Raw genomic sequence first — 24,126 nt, 5'->3', positions numbered from 1 at the left:
TGCCAGGGTCTATGAGGGAAGTTGCTATCACCTCTTTGCTCAAACCCGGGAAGGATCCCCTAGACGTGGGTTCCTATAGGCCTCTTTCATTACTCAACTGCGATGTTAAAATTCTGGCCAAGGTGTTGGCAATGCATCTCTCTGAACTTATGCCCATTATAGTGCTGCCTGACCAGTCAGGTTTTGTGCCTGGACGGGCGACGTCCCATAATCTTCGCACTTTATTCTCCTTGATTCCAACCATATCCCCGGAGCTCCCAGTGGCTGCTGTTTTTCTAGACGCGACAAAAGCGTTTGACTCGGTGGAATGGGGTTATTTAATAGACGTTCTGTGCAGGATGGGCTTTCCCAGAATATTTATCTCCTGGGTTAAATTACTCTACACGGACCCTATGGCCCGAGTGGTTGTAAATGGTGTGTTGTCTTCCGCTTTCCCGATCACGAGAGGAACCAGGCAGGGGTGTCCACTCTCTCCCCTCTTGTTCGCCATTGCAATAGAGCCTCTTGCATGTAGAATTCGGCAATTGCATCAACAGAGCGCGTTTAATTGTCTTCAGCGACAGATTGGCATATCCCTGTATGCTGATGATGTTACCCTTTATGTGAAGGACCCGCAGTCGAATCTTAATGCGTTGCTACGTGAGTTTGTTGTCTTTGGCGGTATATCTGGTGTTCATATCAATTGGCAAAAATCCCAACTCTTTCCACTCACTGCAGCAGTTCATCGTTTCCCACTTGACTATCCCCTGGAGTGGTGTGACTCGGAACTGCGGTATCTGGGTATTGTGGTGTCATTGCTCAAGGAGGAGACGCTACGGCTTAATTACGGTGTGGCTATAACTAAGTTGGCAGATAGCATCACGAGGTGGATGTCTTTACCATTGTCTATGGCGGGTAGAGCATCTCTCATTAAAATGGTGGTATTACCCCGCTTCTTATATTTGTTTCAAAACATTCCGTATTATCCTGGGGCTTATTTTTTCACACGTCTCCGCTCAGAGTTGCTTCGGCTGTTCTGGGGGGGCAAACAGCCACGAGTAGCGTGGACTACGCTGACGCTGCCTTATGTTGACGGGGGCTTCGATGTCCCAGAGTTTGAACTGTATTATGTCATCGCTCAAGCGCACTACGCCTACCACTGGATGCGCCCCACGCCGTTTATGCCTCAGGTGGCCGCTGAACAGTGGGTTGCTCATCCTCTCCCATTGGAGGGCATGGTCCTGGGTAATGCTGGGGACATTGACACACACCAAACGACGGTCACCTGCACTGTTGATGCATGGAAGCGTATCACAAAGGCGCTGGATGTTGTTTTTCTCTACTTGCCTGCGTTGCCTTTGATATATCACCCTGCTCTGTCTCTTCTGCAGGAAACTGGGTTCCAACGCCTGTGCAGTCGCCTAGCGATACATACCTGGGGTGACCTGTTTCGTGAGGGCACTTTCCGTACCCCGGAGCAGTTCTTCGGGGATGGTGCGTACTCCCCGCTAGAAATGTTTTATTATGTCCGGCTGCGACAGGGCCTGAGATCGCTGTTACCTGAGTTCCCTGGGGAGCCGGGTGTGACCCTAACGCTTCATGTGCTGTTACTTTCTGATGGAAGTCATTTGGTGTCTAGATTGTATGGTGCCATCAGGAAACAACGTGCTGTCTCGCCTGGACGGGCGCGAGCCCAGTGGGATGCTGAGCTTGGCATTTCCATTTCTGATGACCAATGGAAATATTGTTGTGGTGTGAACGCCAACATCTCCTCTAGCTGCCGCCGAAAAATCAGACACTACAAGTTCCTACAGCGTTTTTACTACACCCCGGCTAGGAAGCTCAGGATCCGACTAGCGAAGGATGATAGGTGTGCTCGTTGTCATATGCCAGGTGCCGATTTTCTTCATTTGGCGTGGGAGTGTGGGGTAGTTTCGGAGTACTGGGTGCGAGTCCATGATGCTCTCCAGGTTATGACCGACAAAGGAGTGTCACTTGACCCTATGGTCCTGTTAAAAAAAAAGTTTTTGGGCTCTGCATGACTGTGAACTGGCCTGCTCACACTGGAAGAGTGCTGCTTGCACTGAAAATCAGTGTGAGCTGCCACTAGCCTGTCCCTTCACACAGCAAGAATTGATCTCCATGGAGGACCACCAATGCAAGGCTCCTGCCTGCCCATCCATAATACCCGGCTTTCTCCTTATTACACACTGACCACCACCAGTGACACTCTCATTGCTCTATGAAGTACTCTCCAATGTCAATGGGACTCTTGCCACAAAATTAGGGGTGGGCGGAGTTTGTGGAGGTGCACTACACAGAATTGTGCAGTGATGCACATAAACTCCATGGATTTCTGTGGAGATCAGCTGCGCCCTTACTTTGACACCTTCCTTGATCCTGGAACCAGTACATGTCCTCCACATGACTAGTTCAACTCCATGGTAAGACTAAATAACGCAAAGGCCCATCTACCTTGCAGTTTTGAAGGTTCTGGTCGCAGTACAGTGAAATGTTCTGGTTCACCAACATGTCAGACACGTAGATTGGGGGGCAGAAGCAGTGTGTCCACAGGGCACTTGCCTTCTCTCGTACATCCAGTTGTGGAAGCATCAGCCATCTATAGGCAGTGGCACCATGGATAGCCATACCCTTCAGGAATCACAACAACACTAGAACCAGTGAGGGCTGCATATCATCCTCAGGCCGCCGGTAACAGACCATTAGCAGCCGGGATCACCCCCTCCTTTTGCTGCCATATATTTGTTGCTTCAATCGACATTGGATGTGACATATAATCTCTGCAAAGCAGGGACAGACCTCGCCAATCAGCAGGTGGCCTGATGAGCTGAACTGGCCCGCCCCTACCACTAGCGGACTGTGTTGTCATTGGCCTTGCACTGGGGCTGCCAGGAGAACAGGTTCTCAGATCATCGCGGACAGCCCTACAGTGCCATGCACAGAAGACGCCTGGAGCCTGGAGTGCATTGTGTCCAGTCCGGCATGCAAAGGGCAAATTAACTTTGTTATCCTGGGGACCAATGGTCAGGCAGGAGCGGACCCCAGCAGTAGCAGTATGCATCAACCATAGCAGACCTACAACTATTCCAGCAAGGAGATCTGACATTGGCAGGTGGGTGGCGGGGGTAAACTCCACCATGCTGCAGAATTGTTTTATTTCCCTAACCTCCACGCTTCCAGCCTAGAGCGGAGTTAGCAAAGCTCTGCAAACTCCGCTGGCAGAGCCGAGTTCACCACCCACCACTACACAAAACTTGAAAAGGTAAACCTTAAGTGGGACCAATTCGGACTGTATTAGACCTGCGTTCCATTGCTTTCAGCCTGAATTTTTATCTGCAAACAGATAGCCATGGTTGGTGCTTTATGCTTTTAGGTACTATATTTCAGTTCATTCTTTAAAAATTCATGATTCCGGTTCTACTGATTATTTTGTTTGTTGGTTTGGTCTTGCTTTATTTAGTAAATTAAGCTTTATTTTTCAAACCTGATGTGGGATCTTTTTTGTTTTGCATTTTCACAGTTATATTAATTGAAGTGTTACATACATACTTTACACATTGCCTCTAAGTTAAGCCTGATTGCTCTGTGCTGATCTACCAGGGGGTTGAGCACAGGTTTATTTTTGGGTTTCTTGTGCCTTATCCTGTAAGAAATTAGCCTTTTTGGGGATGCACTCAATTTCTTGCCCCTATTTGGACAACTAAATGCTGGAATTTGAGTCTGACAGTGCACTGAAACCTGCTAACCAGGCTCCAGGCTCCAGTTCCAGTGCTCTCTCCCTAAAACTTACATGTGTGAATTAGTAATCCCCAATTGGCAAGGTAATTGAATATCCTAATAAGCCTCTAGTATTTGGTACAATGGTACCCAGGGTATGGGTTTTAAAGGGTTCAACAGGGCCAAAAGAACTGTTTGAACTACCCTGAGTGATAAAAGCAAACCTTTGACAGCAGGTGTGTCATTGCAGACTGCTGGAGCAGTGCCAACCACTCAAACTCAATTTTTCCCTCATAATGTGTGGAAAAGTCAATGCACTATTTTAAATATATGCCAGTCACCCCTAAGGAAGGCTTCCTGAGCCCAGAAGGCAGTGTGCATTATATTAGAGGTAAGGGCATATCAGTTGGGTCTTTGACAGGAACAATAGTACCAGGGAGAAGGAGGAATACTTTGAACCAAGGAACCACAAAGGCCTGAAAAATTCCGAGGATAGCACACTAGCACTGGGGCTCTCTACTTTGGGAGTTATTCTCAACGAAGGGCTGAAATCGACTTCTGACCCTTAATGAGGATTTGGCTGAGTCATATCAGCATATGAAGGAGGCCTTGATAGAAGGATTTGGATTTACCACAGAGAAGCATAGATTGAAGTTCAGGGACACCCATAAAGGTCAGAACCAAACATGGGTGGATGTTGTGGGCTCTTCAGTCAAAGCACTAGAAAGCTGGATAAAAGGCAATGACCAGTTACAACAGCTTCTGGTAGATTAATAACTTTCTAGCCCTAGGTAGTCGGGCAAGAAAGCTGATGAGTGGGTAAGGACAAGTGTACCCCATAAAACAAGAGAGGTGACCTCAGAAAAGTAGATTTAGGCTAACAACAAACAAAGAAGAGATGTGGTAAGCCCACCACAGGGACTTCCTAAGGACCCCAAAACCATAAAAAGCAACAGAGTAGACACCACCCTAACTCTGGCATGCAGAGTATGGGACACTCAGGGATAAAACAACTTTTGACTAATAGACTTTTCTTTGACTGCCAACAGGCAGGGTACTTCAGAGGGGAGATAGCCTGTCCCAAAAGAGTGGCTAGCAAAAGGCTGTCCAGTGTAGCATTTGAGGAGGATACCTCAGTTGAGGAAGTCATCCAAGTTTTGAACTTGGAAAAGGGTCCGGATGGTAAGCTGATGATCCCTGTGACTAGCAGTAAGCACTTGCACTCCATTCAGGTGAAGGGAATCCCTACCACTGGCCTGAAATACAAAAGAGCTAGTCATTCCATAGTGATTGACAGGTTAGTGTCCCCAGATCAGTATCTGCCAGGTGAAACAAGAAGAGTAAGGGTAGTCCCGGGGGATGTCAGAACCAGACATGTAGCCTTAGTGTACCTAAAAAGAGTGGATACCCTTAGCTAGCATAGGGTGGTAGTCATTCATGACCTCCCTCTAAATTGCATCTTAGGCAATGACTTCCCAGAGGTTGGTCTGATCCTAGAAGGAGTGGTTGGTCGCCCAAGACGCCACCCAACCTAAAGATCCTGTCCTTAAAGTTAGGCGACATAGGCCCAAACAGAAAGTGAAAAAGACTAAAGAAAAGGAGAGCAAATCCCCTCATACCTAGAGATTCTGTAAGCCAAGGGCATTCTATCCCAAGGGAGAAACCCAAAGTTGGCACTGATAAGGCCTCTCCTGATCCCCAAGAAGCCCTGAAAAGTCAGGCAACTTTTCAGAATCAGGGTATCCCTCCATAACTGGTAGAAGGAGGAGTGGAAGATGGGTGTCTTCCACAGAAGGTAGTAGTCCCCCACTCTGAAAAACTAGGGGGTTCCTAAGAATCTAAAGTTGCTCTTGAGGTAGCTCATCCACTTGTCAGTGTAGAGCTCAGTATGTGGTATTGTATTCTGACAGCTGCCAGGAGCTTCTGCTGGGTGTTGGTCTTGATGGCAGAACTGTATGTGGCATGGGAGGTCGCCCCCATGACCAAAGGCAAGTTAGGCACCCCTGACCCTGCTGATCATGGTGAGGTTGCTCAAGTGTTGGGAGACCTTTGTGGGTAATCTAGGTGTTTCCCTAGCTAAGATGGGCACCTCAATATCCAAAGTAAAAGAGGAGGAAGGTAAAGACACAGCTGTAGTTAATGTCCAGTTTAAATTGTGTCCTGCTACTGTTGAAATGGGTCAACTTCCCAGTGGGAGTGGCCCAAAAAGAAGGATGTCAGTCAGAGAAGGCATTGCACAAGTACAGACAGTTTTCTTTACATTCTTCCTCACTGATAAGTCAGGAAACTCACACAAGCTTGGGCTGAGTCTCCTGAATATGCTGGCTGGGGGTTCTGTATGACACTTGGCCTTTTTGAAGATGCTCCCCATTTTTTGACTCCTTTGGACTACTAGATTTTGATAGGGTGCTGAAGCCTGCTAACCAGGTTCCAGTGCCAGTGCTCTCTCTATATAACTGATATCTGTGAATGTGTGACCCTCATTGGCAAACAACTTTAACCCCTTATTATTCCCTAGTGTATGGTACCAGTGGTACTCAGGGCATGGGTATTGAAGGGGTCATCAGGGCCTGAAGCGCTGTTTGTGTTACCCTGAGTCACACAAGTAATCTATTGACAGGAGACCTGCTATTGCAGACTACAGGAGCAGTGCAAACTATTCAAACTTGACTTTATTCTCATCATGACTGGCAAAGTCAATGCACTATTTTTAATATATGCCAGTCACCCCTAAGGAAGGCCCACTAAGCCCAGGAGGCATGGTTCAATATATTAAAGGAGTGGACTGGTAAGTGCAAGCTTAAATGTCCCTATAGTGGCCTTTGCTGTTAAGGGACTCTATAATTGATAGACGGTCCATTGAATAATATTGGCTGGCACCCTCATGCTGCCAGCCTGCACTTGATGCCACCAAGACAGGAACCTGACCCCCTGCCACCAGGTGTGAACTTTCCCAGGTGTCAGAAAACAATATGCTGGATGGGAAGGGGTCAGCTGTCAGTGAGCTCTGTTGTTTGCTGCAGTTATGAACGAAGATTTTCTTGGGTTGCGGACAGACGTGTGATCCAAGGGGTGGAATGGGCCACATCACTTTGTTGGCCATTATGGCAATGTTTGCTTACTGGGATGCATCTGTGAGCAAGTAAGGTTAGTTGATGTACAGATGAGGTCCACAGACGAAGAGAAGGGTTTAAATGGGCTAGTTCAGTGGCTCAGGAGAGTGTAGACAGAGGGGTTCAACTCATTTCAGAGAGATTTAGAACTGAAAGGTTCTCCTGCAGTAGAGAGCCATTGTCCATTTTCTATTGCCTAAGCAGGAAAGTCTATTAAGGTATTGTTCAGTTTCCCCTGGTTTTAAGCTGGGGGGGGGGGGTTATGTTGGACCTGGCCCTTTCTGCAGGGTCCTCCCCAAATGTTTTGCCTACCGCCTCCTACATTTTGCTGAATTTTTTTTGTTAGACTTAGGACTCTCTACACTTTGCAATGGCTACCCAGTGCTAAAGTGCTTGTGCTAGCTCCTGAACACTTAAGCTGCCAGGTCTATCCCCTGTGCCAAGACTATTTTTGGCCTATTTGGTGTAGGCCATGCTAAGAACCCCATAACTTTAATAATTTGCTTTCTTTTTTTCTAACATCCTGGGGATTTTCAAGGTACCTAGAGTTTGTGGATTCCTTTGGATGGGACCAAGAAAGCAGCAAAAAAATAGCAATATGTTAGGTTTTTGGGAAAAATGTGCTGCGGAAGAAAGCATCTGTTTTTTCCCTGCAAATGGTATCAGTGAAGAGTGCCTGGTGCTAAATTTACCATCCTCCCAACTTTCAGGATCAATCAGACTTTTGTCCGAAAACTACATTTTTACACACAGTTTTAACTGCGACATAGCCCATTTTTTCTATTTTTTGTGCTTTCAACCTCCTTCCGGTTATTGGTAGAAATGCATATGAAACCAATAGGGTATGACAGAGAGCTATACATTTTTGAAAAGTAGACAAAATTCTCAATTCATAAAATAAATGGAGGTGCGCCAGGTGATGAAGTCAAGGCAATCTTATTGTTTCAACAATCTGTATTCTTATTCTTTCTTCAATTTGAGTACAATTCCTCATTATAACAAACAGCTCAGCCAATGCATTTCATTCTAAACTGTGGGAACTTCGTCAGGGCTCCAAAAGCAGAAAGATAGGCATTAATGTTCAGCAAACCTTTGCTGAACATTGATGCCTTGACCGCAGTAGGAGTACGCTCTACTTCTCAGGGTATTCAACAATGGGCATGATGATGCTCTGAGGAACTAAACCTATTCTGATGCATAGAGCTGTAATTAGATTATTAATTTGTATCTGAAGACTGAAAATATCTATACCGTTTTGCGATCCCCTGACGAAGTTCCCACGGTTTGGAACGAAACGTGGTGGCTGAGCTGTTTGTTTTAATGAGGAATTGTACTCAAAATGAAGAAAGAATATGAATAAAGATTATTGAAACAATAAGATTGCATTGACTTCATCACCTGGCGCACCTCCTTTTGTTTTATGGTTTAAAGAACTGTAGCATAGGGGCACCACAGAACGGCGGGTGCTGGAGTGATTATGCCCAGGACACCTGACACAACAAAACTAGTGTGAGGTGCAGATTAGAAAGTCCTCCGTTGGGTTCTTCTCTATTAAAATTCTCAATTCATCGAGGGGTCATTTGTGTAGATGATTCAAGGGTTTTCTGTAGAAGGTAACAGTTAAAATAAAACAAAATTGATATTGAGTTGAAAAAACACATTTGTGCCAATGTTTTAACATGTAATTTCTCTTAAGCATGGCAGATTTTCAAAATCAATATACCATTACGTCGGCAGGACCCATCCGATTGTGGGGATATATAGGGATTGTAGGTTCACCATGAATCTGAGGTACCCAGAGTCAATAGCTGAGCTGCATCATACAAAGGTATTTCATTGTGTACCAGATTTACTGAAATTATTTGGTAAAATATAAAGCGTGAAAAATAGCTATCAACGAAACCTACGTATTTTTAAAATGGGAATCAGAGTTTGTGTGGGTAGGCCTACTGCCCGCGATAGGAAGCAGCCCCAACCGCAATGTGAACACATCACATTATTCCACTGAAAACTGACCCTTTTTTTGCAATGTACCTAGCTGTGGATTGTGGGCCCTAGCTCAGTTGGCACGTATGGAAACCTAGCAAGCCTGTACATTTTCAAAAATTAGGCACCTAGTGGAATCCAGGATGAGGTAAATTGTGTGGCTGTCACCTGTTTCTGTTACCCAGAATCCCTTGCACACCTTTGTAAGAAACACATTTTCTTCATATTTCTGTAATGGAAAAATATGAAATTTGCTCTGATCCACAAACTTCCACCCACCCAGCATTTCCCTCAGTTCTCCTGATAAAAATGGTACCTTACTTGTGTGGATAGTCCTAGTGTCCATGATAGGAAACTGCCCAAAACGCACTGAGGAGACATCAAAATTATCTATAGTAAAACGATCAGATTTTGCATTTATGGTCCCGGGTTTGACATTTCTAAAAACTAGGCATCAGGGGAAATGCAGGGATGTGTGGCTTGCATAGCTCCCCTGTTGGAACTGGCCCTTCTTGCAGGGTCATCCCCAAACTTTTTGCTTCTTCCTCCCTTATTTTTCCTGACCCGTGACTGTTGGCAATAGAACTTTGTGCACTTTACCACTGCTGATCAGTGCTAAAGTGCATATGCTCTCTGTGTAAATTGTTAATGTAATTGGATATACATGATTGGAATATTTGTATCACCATGAAGTCCCTAGTAAAGTGCACTGGGTGTGCCAGGGCTGGTGATGATAAATGCTACTAGTGGGACTAGTGGGACTGTGGCACTGATTGCGCCACCCACATGAGTAACCCTAAAATGGTGTCTCAGGCCTGCCACCGCAGTGCCTGTGTGCAGTCTGTGAACTGCAATGTCCTCCTGGTCAGTGTCCCCACTGACCAGGCCTAACCCTCCCCATTCTGTGCACATTGGTCACCCCTATGGATGGCCAGAGGTACCCCCTGGGCAGGGTGCAGTGTATGTGAAAGGTAGAACATGTAGAGGTGCAGGTGAAATGCTCTGGTAGTGAATTACAGCCATTTTCGTTTTTCACTGCTGCAAGGCTATCTTACTCCATAGGCTATCATGAGGGATGCGGGCTACAGTGGCTCCAGCATATCTTCCCATAGGAACAAGATAGGACATAAGAGTCTAGTATCCCTGGACTCCGAATTTAATAACCACATCTTTAGGAAAGGTTGTTTTTAAGTCCTGTGTTTGAGAACAGCCCTTTTAGAAAGTTGCTGTTCTCTTGTCTGACCCTTCTGTGTGCCTTGGCCTGTTTGTGTATTGACTGTCTGGTTTGAGAGTGACAGGGGCTGGGTATTCTCCAGGAGGCTGACTGAGTCAGCCCTAGGCTGAATGACTGCATTTGCAACTTGAGTGGTGGGTGGAGATAGCACCTGGGCCTGAATAGGGCTGTGCCTGCCTTCCCCAATGCTGGCTCCACCTCTGGCTGGGTGGCTGACGACCCTGCCCCTCACTCTGAAAGGAAAGGAGAAGCCAGGAAAACAAAGTGCTCAAGAAACACCCAGAACTGGTTCAGACCGGGCTCAGGGCCCACTTGCACAAAGAGAACAAAGACTTTAAGGGGTATAAGTACTGGACCCCTGACAACAGAAAATTAGATCATCCTGGAATCAAGAAGGAACCTCTGCCAAGGAGAAAGCTGAAACTGAAGAAGGAAGATTGTCCAGTTGTTGCTCTGCTGGATTACCCTGCTGTTGCTTTGCTGCCAAGGAGAGGGGAAGGACATTGCTTTGTGCTGCGTCCCCTTGCTTGAAAGAATCTCCAAGGGCCTGAGAAGAGCTGGCTCCCTGTTTTGAAGTCCCAGAAACAAAAGGACTTCACCCCCAGCTTCCCCTGAGCTCTACTGAGAGAGTGTGTGGCCCATGTGTGGTGCATATAGAAGTTGTACCTGTGCTGGGAAGCTGGAAACCAAGAATTAAAGAATTTGCTACAGAAAAGTTATTGCAACACTCGCTGCGGAGCGCATCCCGACAGTGCGAGGAAATTCCCGCCGCTACGAAGGTCGAGATTGTCGCAGCGCCTGTTGCCACTGTCAGAGCCGTCGCATCCTTCATTTGCGGGATGCACCCGATCGGTGCGGGAAGTCTAACATCGCTGCGAGTGTCGTCGCAGAGCCTGTCGTCGCTGGGAGAGATCGCCGCACCGCCTGCTTGCGGACCGCATCACGTCGCTGTGAACATCATCGCAGAGCCATCGCATCGAGGAGTTGCAAGAGAGAGATCACCGCTGGATCGCGCATTTTTCGCACCGGAGATCGTCGCAGCCCCTACGAGATCGTCGCATCTTGCCTTTGCGAGAACAAACTTCCTACGGAACCTACGCACCGGAATCCATACAAGTGGCCTTCCTCCCCATACAGACCGGATTCGTCGCAACACGCCCGCTGCTGCAGCGAGGTTGTCGTATCGCCTCCCCAAGGTCTCAAGAGCAACGCATCGCTTGGTTTCCACCGCACCAGCTTCTGCTTTTGGAACTTTGTCGCAACTAAAGGTACTGTGTCTGAAACGTGACGCAACTGTGAACTTTTCACGCAACTGTGGATTATTTTTATTGCAACCTTAAGAACTCTTTTGAAACCATATTCTTGAACTGTGTATGTTGGATTTTTGTCGTTTTGGTCTTGTGTAGTTTAGATTAAATACCTTTATTTTTCTAAACTGTTGTGGAGTCAGTTTGTGGTGTTTTCACTGTGTTACTGTGAGTGTTGGTACATATACTTTACACATTACCTTCTGATTAGCCTTGACTGCTTGTGCCATGCTACCTAGAGGGTGAGCAGGGTTATCTCAGAGGGTTTCCTCCATACCCTGACTAGAAGCAAGGGTCCCTATTTGGAGAGTGGTACCTACCTCTGCCAACTAGAGACCCCCAGTTCTAACATCCCCTAAGTTTACCTCTCCAGAATCCCCTACAAATATCACATTTAGTTAAACAAAATCACATTTCCCTCACATTACTGTGTTTGATCACTACATCGGCACTAAGTTCCTACCACCCAGCATTGCCCTAGATCCCCCAATAAAAATGGTACCACACTTGTGTGGGTGGGCCAAGTGCCTGCTACAAGGAGGGCCCAAAATGTATTGTGGAGACCTCACAATTATCTATCGCATAATTACCTGGTTTTGCAAGGCGAAACCAGCACTATTGATCCTGGGCTCCACAGCCATCCAGGAAAACCTACCAAACCCAGACATTTCTGAAAAATATACATCAGGGGTAGTCCAGGGATGTGTGACATTCCAAAATTTTCCTACCCAGAATCCCCTGCAAACCAACAATTTAGCTAACAAAATCCCATTTTCCACACATTTCTCTGCACCTTTGAAGTTAAGAGCTTCTTGTAATTGTAATTGCAATTGCAATTGTATTTAAATAACACTTACTACTCCATACAATACATTATTCATTTGAGTAGTGTACATGTGAGTCTGTTTGTTGGTTTTAACAAAATAAAAAACAGCCAGTGGAGAGAAGAGTCTATAAAGGGTTACTAGGAAGATAATAGTAGTAAAATGAGGTTTGGGAGCAGTCAAATGAGGTATAGACGAGGAAAGCGTCTAAAAGTGTTATTTTGGGAGATCATAGTAGGGAAAGGAGGGGTGGGATGAGTCAAAGGAGGGACAGAGGAGGAAAAAACCTAGAAAGGGTTATTAGAGAGATCATAGTAGCACAATGAAGTTTAGGATGAGTCAGAATGAAGGTAGAGGATACATTTACAGAGGTACATGATGAGGCGTAAATCAGTTCCTTGGATAGTGTTGAAGGTCTTTTTAAATTTCTATAGTAGGAGTAGAGTAATAAATATATAGATGCATAAAGGTATACATGCATGTGGAAAATAATAAAGAGACATACAGTTGCATTTTATAAAGTCCCATATGTGTATGAATGGATACATAGTTAGAAGCTCAGATTTGCAAGCCTTGCCGTACATAAAGTTAGTTTATTTGTGTGTTAGTATTAATTTTTGTGGGAGGGATTTTATTTGTTTATATTCATTTATTAGTATTTTATACGTGCTGACTCATCTGCCCAGCCTGCCGTGAGGGGAACGGCTTTACCTGCAATTAATCCGGCTCTGTCTTTATCCTAGCCGTGAGGGGAACGGCGCATCAGTTCACCTGCCTCCCCTTTTCCTGACCCCAGGACACACCACGCCGTGAGGAGAACGACCCACGAGGAGGACTACAAGCCCCAGCAGGCACTGGGTGATGCATGGTGATCACCTCACTACAGCACGACGCAGGAGGCCCTTAAAATCAATTAGCACTTCCACAGCGCGGGACGCGCTGACTCAACTGCTAGCCTGCCATGAGGGGAACGGCTTTACCTGCATTTAATCCAGCTCTGTCTTCATCCTAACGTGAGGGGAACGGCGCATCGTTTCACCTTCCTCCCCTTTTCCTGACCCCAGGACACACCATGCCGTGAGGAGAACAGCCGGCAAGGAGGACTAAAAGTCCCAGCAGGCGCTGGGTGACTCATGGTGATTGTGTTACTGCAGTGTGACGCAAGAGGCTCTTAATAATCAATCAGCAATCCCGCAGCGCGGGACACGCGGGCCGCACCCGAGCGAAGCCCGGGCTAAGGGTGGGCATGTCCTGCGCCTGTCCATGCCAGAAAGAGCCAGGGCAGGGCCATTCCCCTAACCGCCACAGTTTACTAGTCCATCATTGTGTTTTGCAGAGAAGCGTGGACCTACCCTGGGAATTGTGAAAGGTACTGTTTATTCCTGAACTCATTTCAAAATGCCAGCTTGAAGGACCCATTTTTTTACCTTTTGCGGACTATCAGTGTTGCCTGTCTGTCTACTAAGTCTTTGCTTTTAGCAGGGTGAGATACTTGAATGGGCAAGCGCAAGCTAATGGAAGGGGGGGGGGTTGAGACTGGGAATGCCAGTAGACTCCGCAAAGGAAAGAAAGCAAGAAGAATGACTAAGCATGCTGCTAGCAACTGTGTCCTTGATTGAATCAATAGTCTTGTGGAGGAATGTAGGGTAATTTTAACTTCTGAATCTAGTTTACAACTGGTGGTGTATACGGCCCAACAGAATACAGCTGGGTTGGGGTTGGAAGGTTCATGCAAGGGTCCTCCCACCCCGCTATCCCTGCTATGTTTTTCACACAGTCGAAAGTCCCAACAAAGGAGAGCACTGTAACTAGCGATATTGATAACTCCTTACTTGCTGATGACAGTCAATCTCTGACATCTGACCCTGTAGTTCCTTGCCCTAATAGGTTTTCTATTCTGGCAAATATACATAGTGAAAGTATCATACCATAACCACCCCAATTATCTGGAATAGTCACTGATGCTGCCCCAAACCATCTACTGGACTCCTAAACCCAAATCGTTGACAAGAGTAGAAGCAATATACAAGATACTCAAGACTTAGTGAAGTTAGTTCTTTCTTACGGGATGAGATAGAGTCGATGAGGGCTTTGATTGTAAATGTAACTGCTATGATAGGGCCCAAGCCTAATGGTGGGGGGCGCATCTTGCTAAACTCCAGTTTGAGTAATACTAATTCTTTCCCATTGAAATCCGGTAGTAGTCTGGCAAATCCAACGGCAATTGAAAAAGTGGGTGGTGGGCGCAACGCTAGCCTACCACCTCTTATAATGAGGTGGTCAAATCTGGAAAACCTATACCCTCCTCATACACTAAATAGATCCTCACAGCTTACTAATAATAGTTTAACCTATCCTCCAAAGGCAATGGAGAGGGAGTATCTGGTACGCAGCGTCAGGAGGAACACTTCCCCGTTGGCCCTCTACCAAGATACATCTTTATATAGAAGAGGGGGTGGGAAATCAAGCATAACTCAGTGTACTAATAAAATTGACATTTATTTTATTCATTTATTATTTAACAAGTTTTATATAGCGCAAGCCTGACCGGAAGGTGTCGGAGAGCTTCACAACAAATACAGAGCAGAGCAAAAGAAAACAAACATAAAACAGTAAAGCAAGACATTCAGGATACAAATCGCAGTAAAGAGGATGCTGATGAGTTCCCATTACAAGGTCTTGACAAACCACATCGGAGAGAGGAGCAATGTCACTTTAAACATTCCGAGTTGCTCTTATCTGTTAGCTAGGGAGAGCTCGAGGAAAAGGATTTTGAGCTCGCTTTTGAATTTAGGGAATGAAGGTATAGTTCTGATGTGGGGGGGATAGAGTTCCATATTTTGGGCGCATTTCCGGCAAAGGAGCTGTCTGCGTTTTTTTGTTTTCAAGTTTTTAGCGGAATAAGAAGTAGGGTATTAGAGCTTCTGAGAGTCCTGTTCTAACCCACCTTTCTGAGTTTGGACGCCAGATATTCGGGTTTGCCTGTGTGAAGGGCTTTGTGTGTGAGGCAGGCTGTTCTAAAGTTCGCCCGCATTTTTATTGGTAGCCACTTGAGTTCTTTTAGTGCCGGAGAGATGTGGAAAAAATTCTTTATTCCAGTGTCCATTCTGGCGGCCCTGTTGAGGGTTGTTTTTAGAGGAGCAAGATGAGTTTTGGCTACTCCCGAGAGGATTGCATTTCCATAGTCCAGTCATGACAGCACCAATGCTTGGGTTGCTTGTTTGAGATCTTTGGATGGAATGAAAGGTTTTATTTTGTTTAGTAGTTTCAAGTTAAGGAAAGCGCTCTTTGCCGAGTTCTTAATGTGTTTGGTCAAGTCTAGTTCGGAGTTTAGCGTGATGCCTAATGATTTAACGGAGTCAGCCAAGGGGAGGTTCCCATTGAGTGCATCGATATCTTTTAACCACTCGACCATTTATGGGTTCTCTTCTTTGTTCGAGATGAGGAGTAGTTCGGTTTTGTCCGGTTTTGTCTTTAAATGGTTGCTTGACAGCCAACGTTGCTCTTCCTTTAGTGTTTCATTGAGTCTATGAATGTCTTTAGAAGAGGAGATTTCCAAGTAGAGTTGGGTATCATCAGCGTAGAGGTGAAAGGTTATGTTCGCTTTTCTGAGTAGGGTGGTGAGGGGTTCCATGTAGATGTTGAAGAGTTGAGGGTAGAGCACTGATCTGTAGTGTAGTTCCTATATTTCCAATAGGCTCTGTGCATTGGAATAACATAAACAGCAGTGTAAATGTAGGACTGAGGTCGAATAGTTCTCCATTGAATATGTTAGACTTAATTATGTGTGCCAGCTAGCTCAGAGGTCACTAGAAATTTTCTCGAGTAAACAAGAAGGTGTTAAGTTTCCTGGATAGACAAGAAGGGATTAGTTTCTGACAACCGCATAAACATGACAACTTTGCTCCCCCAAAATAAGGAGTATATCTCCAGAGTCGCGGAAACTATACATAGCTATTTCACTCAGTCAATTGTGCATGCTTAGTTTCCCCAGAAGAGCAGAGAAATAGAGAGACAGGCGTTTTCAATAAAAGTGGTTATTTATTGAGCAGCGTACTTTCTCAGGCAAGAGAAGTGAATTGTCACAATTGCTATACTTGTCATAAAGTAAAGTGCGTACAGTAAAATTAGTATTATGAGATAATACTGTAAAAGCATTTATATGGTTTCTAAGCCATAAGATACTTAAAATGGATAAAATACATACAACGATAAAATAATGACTAAACGTACTCAACTGGTGTTTCTAAGATACGCCTACCCGGGTGTACCTAACCTAAGCCTAGTACAGGGAAGGAGTAGATGAGTTATAGTTTTTGCCAAGGATCTGAATCAAGAATTCTCTGTGGGTCTAAACAGCTCCGTACCTTGGTTATAGAAGGAAGGAGGTCTTGTATCTCTTTCTCAGGACTCGATCTCCCAGCAACCCGCAAGGGTGACCGGAAAACACTGGAGCTGGATTTCTCGGAAGGAGAAAAGACAGCGTCTCTCTCAGTGCGTCAATGGGAGGGTAGGCTTCCTTTGGCACTCGCATCAGCAGGGCGTCGGGCAAGTAGATAGCCGATCTGCTCCAAACCAATGTGTGTTGCTTAAGGCAGATGCTGGTATATTTATACCTGGAAGGTGCCGAGTTTGACGTAAGGTTGGACATAAGACGTCACTAAGAACTCGCAGTTCTTTCAGGACTCCAGGAGTTCTAGGACAAATCAATACAGAAGCAGGGGGAATTCCCGGGCTGCTGGAGGCTTAGTTTGTTTAAGAACACGTTGTGCTTTCTAGGAGTCTATGAGAGTAGCCTTACCATATTTGGAATGGATTGGCTATGTCTTAATATGGGTATGATTCTTATGCCTGTATAAGAGTATGATTTGATATAACCACATAAGGGCATGAAATCGGGAATATTAACTAGAGTCCTAGAATAATCTACAACAGATCCTTTGGGCACTCCCCTCTTGATTGGGTGAAGGTCGGATTCAAAGCTTCTGATTTTGATTCTTTGGGAGTGGTTGTGCAAGAATGAGGAGAACCAGTTGAGGCCTATGTCGTCAAGTCCGGCCCTTTCTTCAAGAGCTTTGAGGAGAAGATTGTGATCAACTGTGTCGAATGCCGCCGATAGGTCTAGAAGAATGACGAGGCAACATTGGTCTAAGTCCAGTGATTTGTGTATGTCATCAATTAGGTTGAGGATTGCGGTTTCCGTGCTGCACCCTTTCCTGAATCCTGAAATTTGTGAGTCGAGTATGTTGGTATTGTCTAAGTGCTGAGTTAGTTGGTGAAGAACACATCTTTCTATGATTTTGGAAAGAAGAGGAAGGTTAGAGACGGGTCTGAAGTTATTTAAGTCATTTATGTCCAGGCCTGTCTTTTTAGCAGTGGTGTGACTTGTCCCACTTTCAGACAGTCTGGGACGAATCCGGTTTATAGGGAGCTGTTAATAATCCTGCACCACAGTGGGGCTAGGGAGAGTTTCAGTTTTTTGGTGAGTTGAGCCGGAAGGGGGTCAAGGGAGTGAGATGAAGGTTTAGAGGTGGAGATAAGTTTGACTATCTCTTCTTCTAGAATGGGCTGAAAGAGTGACCAGGGTTTAGTAGTGGGAGGGGGAGCACTACCAAGCACCCAACCCTGTTTGCTATGGGAGGGGGAAGAGCAGTTGGTGACCAGAGAGCGCTCAATCTTCGAGATCTTATCATTGAAGTAGTTGGCGAAGTTGTTGCATCGTTCTTTGAAAGCCGGCCCCAGGGAAGTATCTGGTTTGGAGGTTTGCTGTCTAATAATACTGAAGAGTTCCTTAGGTCTGTTTTTTTGCGCTCTCCAGAGCAGAGCAGAAATACATAGATTTTTTGTTCTTGATGTAATTATTGTATTTTTCCGGGTAGTTTTGAGTTTGTTGCGATGGCAGTTAGTGGGCAAGCTCCTCCAGCGTCTTTCTGCGGCTCTTAGCTGTCTCCTTTCTTTCTTAGTGTCATAGTTGAACCAAGATCTGGACGGAATGGCTCGATTTTTTCTTAGTTTCAAGGGTGCTAGTTGGTCAAGAAGGATTACCATATTCGTGTTATAGAGCAAGGTGTGGTCAGTTGTGGGGAGATCCTTGTCGCTGGGTAGGAGCAACTTTAGTCTATCTTCCATGACGTCCAGGGGGATCTGGGTGAGATTTCTTGACCATTTGGGGGAGTCTAGCACAGGAAGCAGGGATAGGACTCTTTGGTTGATGTGGAATAAGATCATGTGATGATCCAACCAGTCCACTGGTAGGATATTGTTGATCGTAATTGCGTCTTGGTGGGCAATGATGGCATCAAAGGTCGCTCCTTTGTTGTGAGTTTCTTCAGAGAAGTGTTGGGCAAGGTTATTGTCACAAAGGAGAGTATTGAGAGATTGAATAAGTGTGTTGTTGGCCTCGTTCCAGCATACGTTGAGATCACCCAGGATTATGTAGTTAGTGTCATTGAGTGCAGTGGACAATCAAGTCGGATAGGTGTTTACCAAAAGTGGGGGAGTTGCCAGGAAGATTTTATTTAAAATGTATTTATTATTTATTTATTTAAAACACTTATAAAGCGCAGCTGTCACCTGGCAGGTATCCTGGCGCTGAAAGCTTACTCCTGAGCTAGAAGCAATGGGAAACTGTTTTAGGGGGATAGACGTGGCGGGGGAAAACTAGGAAGAGCCACGTTTTTATTTGTTTCCTGAAAGGCAGGAGCTGTGGAATTTGAAGAATGTCGGCGGGCAGACTGTTCCAAAGCTTAGCAGCAGCTACTCTGAAAGATCTTCCCCGGTCCTAACCTTCTTAAATCTGGGTACCGTCACAAGGCAGGCTGCAGCGGATCGTAGAGTTCTGGTAGGGATATACCAGGAAAACATTTGTTGTAGGGGTCTTGGGCCCGATCCGTGTAATACCTTGAAGACCAAGCAGAGAGCCTTGAAGGCTATTCGTGGCTTCAAGGGAAGCCAGTGTAGCTCGGCTAAAGCAGCTGTGGCCGAGGATCTCCTGGTCCAACCAAGGGCCAATTTGGCTGCTGCCGACTGGACTCGTTGGAGTCTGTCCAATAGTACCGCTGGAGACTCGAGCAGGAGAGCATTGCAATAGTCAAGGCGACTAAGAATAGTACACCTGACTATCAATGCTCGGGCCAGGGCGGGGAGTAGTGGCAGGATTTTACGCAAAGAGCGCATAAGGGCTGAGCAGGTAGCGACTGTTTTGGTTACCTGCGTTTCCATGCTAAGGTTGTTATTTAGCATGACACCCAGATTGCGGACACTGGTAACCGGTTGAGGTTTATCTGGGTTTTCCGGGGGCCAGAATTCCACCGGCAAAGGGCGAGGGATTCGGCTCAAGGGACAAAACAAAACCTCGGTTTTAGAGGAATTGAATTGGAGGGAATTACGGTGCAACCAGCCTGCAGTGTCTCTTAGGCAATCGTGAAAAGCTTCCATGGGGATTGAGTTTTCCCCCTCCCATGAAAGAATGAGCTGGGTGTCATCCGCATAGTTTACTGTTTTCATTTTGTGGGTTTTAATTAGAGTAACCAATGGTTTTAAGTAAACATTGAAAAGGATCGGACTGATAGAAGAACCCTGGGGTACACCGTGTGGGACTGGGGAGAAAGCAGATTGAAAAGGGGGAGGGATACAGCTTGTTTCCTATCTCTGAGGTACGAATGGAACCAGAGCAGGGCAGTGCCGTCAACCCCAGCCTCTCTCAACCTCTCCAGCAGAATCACGTGGTTAACAGTATCGAATGCGGCAGACAGGTCCAGTAGGATCAAGGCCACTGCTTGGCCCCTGTCTGCCCGCATAAGAAGTTCTTCCATGGCTGTAAGCACTGCTGTTTCGGTGCCATGGGCTGGACGAAATCCGAATTGGAAGTCGTCCAGAACGTGATTCTGCTCAAGATGTGTCGATAGACAGGAGCTGACCCAGCGTTCCACCACTTTCGCTGGAAAGGGTAGAAGCAATATGGGTCGAAAGTTGGAAAGACACTCTGGGTTCAGAGATGGTTTTTTCAGTAACGGGGTGATAAGTGCTTGCTTCCAGGGGGTGGGAACGAGTCCACAACATAGAGATTGATTACAAATCCTCCGGAGGGTGTGGAATAGCTCCGTTCCGCATGCTTTCCAGGTTTTAGGGGGCAGTGGGTCCAGGGGGGACCCAGAGGTGATGCCAAGTGCCAGTCTCTCGAATTCAACTTCGGGGATAGGGGGAAAGGCCTGTAGACCTTCCCTAGGAGGGCAGACTGGACTCGGAGGATCACGGTTGGTAGTATCGACTCCGGGGGAATTTAGAATAATTTGCGATGGGGGAGTTGCCAGATTGTTAATGATGGTCTCGATTTTGTCCGTAAAGAACTGTGCGAGATTGTCACAGAGGGTCTGCGAAGGGGGGATGGTTTTCTTGGCGCAGTCAGGGTGTATGAGGTTATCAAGGATCTGGAATATACTTTTCGAACTGTTAGCTGCGTTAACTATAGTGGAGCAGTAATAGGACGATTTGCTCTCTGTGATGGCAGATTTGTATTCACAGAGCTTGTTTTTCCAGATGATTTTATTATTGTCACAATATCCCTGTCTCCACTTCCTCTCAGCCTGTTTGCAGGCTAATTTGAGAGTTTTCAGGGAGTCATTATACCATGGAGCAGGTGCTCTGCCTTTAGGTTTACAATGTTTTAGTGGGGCAATAGAGTCCGTGATGGATGCTATCCTCGTGCTGAAGGCTCTGTAGTTGTTTTCAACCGAGTTAGTTGGGGAGAAGCTATCTTCCACATCGAAGACATTGGTGGTAGAGCTCTGTTTTTCCAGAGCTTTCCAGTCTCTGTACGTAAATTCTGGTAGAACGCTTTTGTTCAGCTTTCTTGTTTTAGTGCTGGTAATATAAAATTTGATAAGAGAATGATCCGTCCAGCTCCTGGGCAGAATGTCATTCATGTGTGTTAAACCAGGACTCGAAAAAATAAGGTTGAGTCGATTGCCTGCTGAATGGGTGGGTTGCTTAACCAATTGGTGAAGTCCCACGCTGTCACAGGACAGCAGGAGGTTGTCCAGACCAGTGTCTAGGCTACGTTGGCAGCTCTCACCTCTGAAAAAACTGGGCGGAAAATCCGTTTCGCCTGCGGATTTTGTGGATTTTCGGTAAATTCGCAATCCGCGAGATTCGCGAATCTCCCACAAAATCTGCAAATCCGCGAGCAGCAGATTTTGCTCGCACTGTTCGCGTGAGTTCGCGGCTTCCCAGTACAACTTCGCGCCCCACGAATAAGCGCTAAATTGCAGAAATACGATCTTAGCAAAACTGAAACTACTTACCAGGTTCAAAAGTTCAGGCTCATCATTAGTAGCCATTTCCTGTAGTGCTTCCTGAGGGGCCCCTCCAGAGTTCAGTTGCCTACTTGCAACTATTATGTGACCCAGCTCTGAACCTCAGAATAGTTACACATATGCCACAAAGGTCCTGAATTACAGCTAAGGGAGACAAGCAGGATCCAGGCTGGAAGTTCAAATCCATTAATCAGCCCCTAATTCATTATTGTCAGTTGGGGCAGGGCAGGTGTTGTAACTAATTTTGCAACAATGAAAACACTTAGCAAGTGCAAAAGATCACTAATCAGGAAGCACTAAGGAAGCAGGTGCCAGCTAAAAAAATATTCTGTGACACATTAATCAGCCCCAAATTAATTCAGGTCACTTGAGGCAGGGAAGGTGTGCGTTGCTTTGCCACAATAATGTACACTGACTGGACAACCAGAGGGTGCTGTGATGAAACAGAGGGTGGCATGGGTGGGCCAGAGGGTGGCATGAGTAGTCAGAGAGTGGCAGTGGTGACAGAGAGTGGCAGTGATGAAGAAGAGTGTCCCAAACAGGCTGGACACGTAGAAACAACAAGTTCGCAAAACTTGCGACCCGACAGGTAAGTTCACGTTTTGCGAAATTGTACAAAACCCTCGCGAACTGGCAGAAACACGCGCGAACACAAAAAAAAATCAGCAAATTCGCGAGAATTCGCGGATTTTGCGAATTGCGAGTTCGCAAATCCGCAAAATTCGCGAACGCGAGATTCGCAAAATTCGCTCATGCCAATATTGTCTGACTGGGAGCTACCTACATAAGCAGCCAAACCATCAACCATACAAATATCTGACCCTTGTGGATATCTCATTTCGGGAGTATACCTGGTGATATTGCTACTATCAGCTTGGCCCATTACACTATCACTGGCCGGATGTCTCATTTCAGGTATACAGCTGGCAGTATCACTACTATCAGCTCGGTCCTTTACTCTATCACTGTAGAGCCCTTGCTCATGTATCCCAGGCAGTCAATCAATATTTTCTAACCCAGAAGTTCCAACAAAACCCTGTGACCATTGCCCTAAATGGTGGTGCGCCTGCGAAACAGGTGGGGACTTCCTTAGCTGAATACGTGAATGTATGACCAACTACGTGAAAGATGACCAACTAAATGGTGGTTCTCCTTAGTCTTGATGGTGACAGATAGACATTCAAAGGAGCTATATTTGCATGAGTCAATTACAGCGATAACAATGTCATCTTTGTAGATGATGGCTACACCACCCCGTGTTGATCTTTTCTATCTTTGTTGATGATGGTGAAACTTGGGGGCACCAGCATGTCTAAACAGGGTGGGGAGATCTCATTTAACCATGTCTCTGTGATGTATGTAATTTCTAGGTCCTGAGAGAGGATGCCTTCAGCTAATTCCATTGCATGCTTCTGGGCTGATCTGCAGTTAATGACCATGCAGTTAGTAGATACATTTTGTTCTTAAGGTTTTCACAGGAGGGAGGTCTCTTCTGAAGCCCGTTATCACTTGAAAATTGGAGTTAGTGGAAAGTGGGAAAGGGGAGTCATGGCCAATGTTCCCAAGCTAGGTCCGGAGGGAAGTAACAAGAGTATTAACTCACTGACCAATAAAGCTATCTGTTGGTTGCATCATGTTAGAGGGTGTCGGTCGGTAATTATGGATGATATCTCTAAGGCGAGCAGGCTTACCACGGCCACTGAACAATTTGACTGTATCGAATTGACACTTCGATCAGAGGAATTGGCCGAAAATCTATTTGCCCTCGAATTTAGAACTAGACCCTCTGCCCATCCACGTATTCAGCTAAGGAAGTCCCCACCTGTTTCGCAGGTGCACCACCATTTAGGGCAATGGTCACAGGGTTGTGTTGGAACTTCTGGGTTAGAAAATATTGATTGACTCCCTGGGATATATGAGCAAGGGCTCTACAGTGATAGAGTAAAGGACCGAGCTGATAGTAGTGATACTGCCAGCTGTATACCTGAAATGAGACATCCGGCCAGTGATAGTGTAATGGGCCAAGCTGATAGTAGCAATATCACCAGGTATACTCCCGAAATGAGATATCCACAAGGGTCAGATATTTGTATGGTTGATGGTTTGGCTGCCTATGTAGGTAGCTCCCAGTCAGACAATATTGGCATGGATAGTGTTTTTTCAGAGGTGAGAGCAGCCAACGTAATCCAATTTGTTGATGCCTCTGGCCCTGGATCACAGAGACAGGCCATGGTTAATTTTCCAAGGCAAGGCAACAAATCATTCGATATAGGCCACATCCCCATTAGGGGCACATTCATGTCATGGAACACTGCAGGCTTTGGGTCCAAAAATATCATTACCGGATTAGCACACATTTGTTAATGCGTTTGATATCTGTGCTTTACAATTTTGTGATGGTTACTTTCATTTTTTTGTTGCTGCAATCAAAGGTCCCAAAGGCCGCCCAATGGGTGTACTTACTTTATAGGTTCATCAGGCACTGGCATTGAGTATCAAAGAATTGTCTTCAGAGAGAGGTGATATTCAGGTGATAAGACTAGACATGGGCCCCCTAGGACTTCTCGACATCTATAATGTCTATGCGAGGGGAGTTCGGGGGGAAAGTCCCACGTTATAGCGGCTTTGGAC

Source organism: Lissotriton vulgaris, chromosome 12 (assembly GCF_964263255.1).
Source record: "Lissotriton vulgaris chromosome 12, aLisVul1.2, whole genome shotgun sequence".
In the NCBI taxonomy this organism is placed as follows: Eukaryota; Metazoa; Chordata; class Amphibia; order Caudata; family Salamandridae; genus Lissotriton; species Lissotriton vulgaris.
Note: the sequence above shows the minus strand (reverse complement) of the source record.